We start from the raw sequence: 6,774 nt of genomic DNA on the forward strand, positions 1-6,774 counted from the left end.
GTTTATCTTTTTTCTTTTCCTTCCCGTAAGCTTCATCTTCTCCCGCAGACATCCTTCATCTTCTTCCCGTTTTACAAACCCCCTCTTCATGGGAAAGAAGAAGAAGATGAAGGATGGCAAGGGGCCGGTGCCTCTGTGCCGTGCGACGGCGGCGAAAGGAGGCCGAGGCGGCTCGCCCGCCACCACCGCGGGCGGACGGCCGCCCCACGGCGCCACAGCAGGCGGACGCCGCCGCAGCTGCGGGCCGCGGGCGCGTCCCAAGCCGGCCCACGGCCGGCCGCAGGCCGTGGGGCCTCGCGGCGACGCCGCCAGGCTCGGTCGTGGGGGCCTTCTCCCGGCCACCCCATGGCCGGTCGTGCGTCTCATGGCGTTGCGGCGGCCCGGCGGGGTCGCCGGCCACGGGTGGTGGCCGGCGCCGTGGCTGCCATGGGAGGCAGCCACGGGTTGCTTCGATCCCAAAACAAAAAAAAAAAGGGAAGGCGGCGGCTGGAGGAAGAAGATAGGGAGAAAAATTGCTTAGGTTTTCTTTAGATTGGGCTTGGGTTTTGTGAAGCCCAATCCAAATAGGTCCATGGTTGCAGGTTGGGCTCTTTTATATAACCAGCCAAATTTTATTTAATGAACCATAATGGGTTTTGGGCCTGGGGCTAAGAGTTAGCAATCCATTTAATTGTTATTTAAATATTGAATAATCTGAATCAAAGCCCTCATGCATATTAATTATTGAGGTGTTAAATTAATAAATTGTTAAATTTTGGACATTTGTTGCTGCCATATATGCCTTTTGTAATTAACATCTATGTTTAATCAATCACATGTATTTTTGATTATGTTTGAAGCATATTTGATGATTATGTTTTTGTCACATAAACTATTTTTTTTGTGATTGAAAATTGTTGGGCATAAAGACTATCCTTATTTTCCCATTAAGAGAATATTTTGAATTTAAAGTGGGTGGTAGTCACCAAAGTGGCACACTCACTGATATTTATTTGATTTTCTCAAAAAAAAAGGGTAGCATTGCATTTTGCCAAATCTTTGAATGCAATATCTTGCCCGAAGGTGTTATTGTGTATGATGATTTGGAAAAAAGACATGAAGTGATAAATGGGATTGCATGAGCCTAGAATCATTCTTCTGCCCAAAGGTGATGGTGTTTCGAAAGCTGATGTGATTTTGTTAATTAGCTTCATGATATGTCTTAAGAGTACCTTATAGCGTGTTGTGTTGTTAGCCCAAAGGCGACTCTACAATGATGCACCGAGGCTCTTACCGTAATTAGACTTATATGTTTTTCAAGTTGATTACGGACTATCTAATTAATAGCCCAAATTGATTAGATAGATATGTTATCATCCATTGATTGCATGCATCACTTTTGGATGATATTAAATAAAATATGTTGTTTCCGCAGTTTTGAATGCCTCTTCCCTATCAAGCCAATTGTCTGCCGTTGAAACCTTGACTAGAAATAATTATGTGAGATGGAAACGAGACATAAAAATAGCACTGGGTCTCTTGGGCTTAGATTTTGCTTTGGAGGAGCAACCTTCGAAACCAACAGATAAGAGCACTATCGAATACAAGGCTGAGTATGTCAAATGGGAAAGAGCTAACAGGCTATATTTGAAGATTATCAAACATTCCATATTTGATTATTATGGGTGCTATACCGAACCATGACAATGCTAAGAATTTTTTGGATGCTATAGGACAGCGATTTGTTGAGTCCGATAAAGCTGAGACTGGGGACCTAATGGATAAATTTATGAATATGAAATATGATGGTGTTTGTGGAGTTAGGGAGTACATCATGAAAATGCTGCACATAAGTTCTAAATTGGAAGCCCTCAAAGTTTCCATTACAAAGCCTTTTCTTGTCTATCATATTCTTAATAGCCTTCCTAGCCAGTTTAATCAGCTTAAGGTTGCTTATAATGCCTAGCGTGACAAATGGGATTTGAATGATTTGATTACTATGTGTGCCCAAGAGGAGTATAGAATACGTCGTGAGACTGTTGAAACTGTGCAACTGACCCATCAGCCTTCTCAGAACAAGAGGTCTTCTCATAATCGTAAGGGTAAGTTCCATAAGGGCAACAAACCTCACTACAATCAGCAGAACAAAGGGTCTGGTGGGCAGACTTCTAGTGGTCCTAAAGGAACTATGAAGAAGAATGACAAATGTAAATTCTGCAAAAAGAAGGGTTATTAGCTGAAGGATTGCTTTAAGTTTAAGGCTTGGTTGGAGAAGAAGAAGACTTCATTAGGTATCTTCTTGGCTTTGGTTTATTTTGAGTCTTATTTGGTAGATGTACCTTTAAATTCTTAGTGGATAGACTCTGGTGCAAGTATTCATATCACTAATTCCTTACAGGAATTAATAAGGAGACGGAGGCCAAGTGAGAATGAAATGAACATATGCGTTGGAAATGGAGTTCAAGTTAAAGTTGAGTTTATAGGAGCAGTGAAGTTATCCTTGGAGTCTAGTTTTTCTCTTGTTTTGGAAAATATATTTTTTGTACTGACGATAAGACGGAATTTAATTTTTATGTCAAAGCTTGATCAATCTGGATTTTTTTTTTAAATTTAGTAATGGAATGATTGAACTATTTTATTACTCTCGTATGGTTGGACATGGCATTTTGTGTGATGGTTTGTACAAATTGAATTTGGCTCCAGTTGATGAAGTCTCTTGTGTTACTGAAGTTGGAAAGAAAAGGGCTTTAATTAGTGAATCATTCTCTATATTATGGCATAAGTGTTTAGGGCACATTTCAAGAGATTGAATTGAGAGATTGATGAAAGTTGAGATTCTACCTTCTCTGAATTTTTCGGATTTTGACACTTGCATAGATTGCATAAGGGAAAAGCTAACTAAAACTACAAGAAAGGGATCCACTAGAAGCGATGGTCTTTTGGATCTAATTCACACCGATATTAGTGGACCGTTACCTTCTACTATATGTGGGAACAAATATTTCATAACCTTCATTGATGATTTCTCGCGTTATGGTTATGTTTACTTAATTAATGATAAATCCTTCGCTCTTGAAAAATTCAAGATATTTAAAATGAAAGTTGAAAAACAATGTGGGAAAAGTATTAAAGTTATGAGATCTGACCGTGGTGGTGAATAGTATGGTAAGTATGACGAGTCTGATCAGAACATGAGTGATTTTGCAAGATTTTTACAACAAAATGGGATAGTCCCTCAATACACAATGCCAGGAACACCTGAGCAAAATGATGTTTCTGAAAGGCGTAATCGAACTCTAAAGGATATGGTCAAGAGTATGATGAGTAGAACAAATTTGCCAGAATTCTTATAGGGTGAAGCATTAAAATCTGCCATGTACATTCTGAACAGGGTTCTTAGTAAAGCTGTTGAGAAAACTCCTTTTGAATTGTGGACAAATCGTAAATCCAGTTTAGCCCATTTTAGAGTTTGGGGCTGCCCAGCTGAGGTTAGGATTTATAATCCTTCTGAAAAGAAATTAGACCCCAAATCCACACCTGGTTTTTTCATTGGGCACTAGAATCGTTGAGTCCATTACGGCGAAATTTTTAGAAAATGATGTTGGTAATAGTGAAAGTTCTGTGTTAAATAAAATTTTTGCTGAACCGGATCAAGTTGTGGTTCCGATTTCCATTGTACAAGAAAAAGTTATTTCTCAGCCAATTGCAACAGTTAATGAAGAACCTGAGCATCAAGAAGAACTTCACGTTCCTTCTCCAACACCAGCAGAGTCATTTTCTGAACCACAAGTTAGGAGATCACAAAGGGAAAGAAGGTATGCCTTGCCTAATGACTATATTGTCTACTTACTGGAGAGTGATTTTAATATTGGGCATAATATTGATCCTGTTTTTTTTAATGAAGCATTAACAAGACCTGATTCAGATAACTGGCTGAATGCCATGGAAGATGAAAAGCTTTCTATGAAGAGAAATAGAGTTTGGAAACTTGTTGAACTTCCACCACATGTTAAGGCCATAGGTTGCAAATGGGTTTATAAATCCAAGTTAGACTCAAAAGGGGATGTTGAACGACAAAAGGCTAGACTGGTTGCCAAAGGGTTCACTCAGCAAGAGGACATTGACTATAATGAGACTTTTTCACCGGTTTCATCCAAGGTTTCCTTTAGAATTATCATGGCACTTGTAGCACACTATAATTTGGAGCTTCATCAAATGGATGTTAAGACAGCATTTTAAAATGGAGATCTCTATAAAGAAGTTTACATGAGGCAACATGAAGGTTTTGTCGTAGAGGAAAAGAAAAATTTGGTGTGTAAGTTGAAGAAATTCATATATGGGCTCAAGCAAGCATCCCAATAATGGTATTTGAAATTTGATGAAGTTGTGACTTCTCTTGGTTTTGTTGAAAATACAGTGGACCAATGCATTTATCTCAAGATCAGTGGGAGAAAATTCATTTTTCTTGTTTTGTATGTGGATGATATTTTACTTGCCAGCAGTGACCTAGGATTACTTCATGAGACAAAGAAAATGTTATCTGCTAATTTTGAAATGAAAGATCTTGGAGAAGCTTCTTTTGGACTTGGAATTGAGATACAGCGTAATAGAGATCGTGGCTTGTTGGGACTTTCACAGAAGACATACATACGATGCATCCTAGAGAGGTTCAATATGCAAAACTGTGCACCCGGTGATGTACCTATAGTAAAAGGGGATAAGTTTAGCAAAGCCCAGTGTCCAAGAAATGAACTTGAAAGAGAATCTTTGAAGAACATACCCTATGCAAGTGCTGTAGGGAGCTTGATGTATGCTCAAGTTTGCACTAGACCTGACATAGCCTATGCAGTAAGTGTCCTTCGTAGATTTCAATCGAATCCAGGACAAGAGCATTGTAAAGTAGCTAAGAAAGTTATGAGATATTTGAAAAGGACTGAAGGTTATATGCTTACCTTTCAGCGTACAGATCATCTTGAGGTGGTAGGCTACTCAGATTCTAATTTTGCAGGATGTCAAGATGATCTGAAGTCAACTTCAGGTTATGTTTTTATGATGGCTGGTGGTGCTATTTCTTGAAAAAGCGTTAAGCAAACTCTAGTGGCTTCTTCTACTATGCAGGCTGAATTTGTGGCATGTTATGGAGCTACAGTCCAAGCCATTTTGTTAAGGAATTTTATTTCTGGACTGAAAGTTGTTGTTTCCATCTCGAGACCAATTACCATCTACTGTGATAATAGTGCAGTCGTGTTCTTTTCAAAGAATAACAAGAGTTCTGGTGGCTCTAAGTATATAGACATCAAGTACTTGGTAATCAGAGATAAAGTTAAAGAAGGGCAGACAAAAATATAGCATATAAATACAGAGACAATGATTGTAGACCCATTGACTAAAGGACTCGCACCGAAAGCCTTTAAGATACATATTACAAATATGGGCATTATGGAAACTTTTGATATTTTGGGTTAGCGGGAGTTATTTATGTAAAAGAACTACGTTTTGGCTTGATCATCTTTACGAGGTACGTAGGCAACCCATATGCTTCAGGTACAGCCTCTTCCAATAATAATAATATTTATCTTTCTATTTATAATTCTGTATTTTGTGCACAGAAATTATAATTATGTTTGAGCATGCATTTCACATATGTCTTTTATTATGATATCATTTTGATCTCAAGATATAATGCATAAAGACATGATATGAGTCTCTTTTGAGACATATGGCTTCTTTTGAAGCATTTATGAGGACCGATATGAATTAGCACACTTTTGATTACATTTTGGTACTAAGTTCATACTACATACTACCACATTGGTTGGAGGATGGGGATCCATGTCGATAAGGATGTTAGCGTTTGTAGCTATGGAGTGGTCTTACATCGATTAAATGGTGTAACGACTTCCATGTTCAATGTTGATGTTCTTGTTGGACCAGATCATGTATCCAAGGTGATTATCATTTGAGCTATATGTGTGGCCACTTTTGTAGTCTAACCAGAGAGTCGTTTTCAAAACAAAGTTTTTTTTTAAAATTAATATGACAATCCGTGTTCGCCCAAGTGGAAAAATGTTAGAATAATTTCAAAATATGGGCTTACACTGATTGCGTATTTTTGTTTTATAAAACGGGTTAGACGTATGGCTCAGAATGGTACTATGGTTAAGCCCAATATGATGTGTGATTATTTTGTTTATGGGTTTTATGCACCTTGGATGTATAGGATTGAGTCCTATTTATTGTGGTAATTTTGGTATGTAGGTCAAAAAATCCAATTAGGATTTTGGAGCTTTTAATGGAAGGCTCCTCTATGTTTTCTATATATAGGCTAGGTCCCCTCTCCTCTCCATATGGTTGATAGCTTGCCCCATTAACGGCTATCTTTTGTGAGGAGTAAGGAAAAGAAGATCCAGCCGCTATTATTCCAGGTAATTGAAGAACGTATTCAATATGTATTCCGTAGGTATATTTATCAAACTTGAATACGATATTATTGTAATTCTAAATCTTAGCATGTTATTATTTATGACTAACAAAGCCTTCTCATCCACGTTGGTGCCCTCAAAAAGTTTGAACAATGTTCTTGTGAATCTCTGATGATGAAACAAGAGATCCAGAAAGTTGGAAAAAGAATTGAAGTGTAAATACAAATGACTGGTGTAATAAGCCTCAAGCCCCCCTGTACCTTTCACCTTTTTTGACCATTTCCAACTTTTATATCAATTATTTTTTTTAAGATCAATATAAATCGGTTTTGCTTAAAACTGTTATGCCTCTGCATAGCTCATCCCACAGTAA

The sequence above is a fragment of the Phoenix dactylifera genome, chromosome 4, assembly GCF_009389715.1.
Source record: "Phoenix dactylifera cultivar Barhee BC4 chromosome 4, palm_55x_up_171113_PBpolish2nd_filt_p, whole genome shotgun sequence".
Classification (NCBI taxonomy): Eukaryota; Viridiplantae; Streptophyta; class Magnoliopsida; order Arecales; family Arecaceae; genus Phoenix; species Phoenix dactylifera.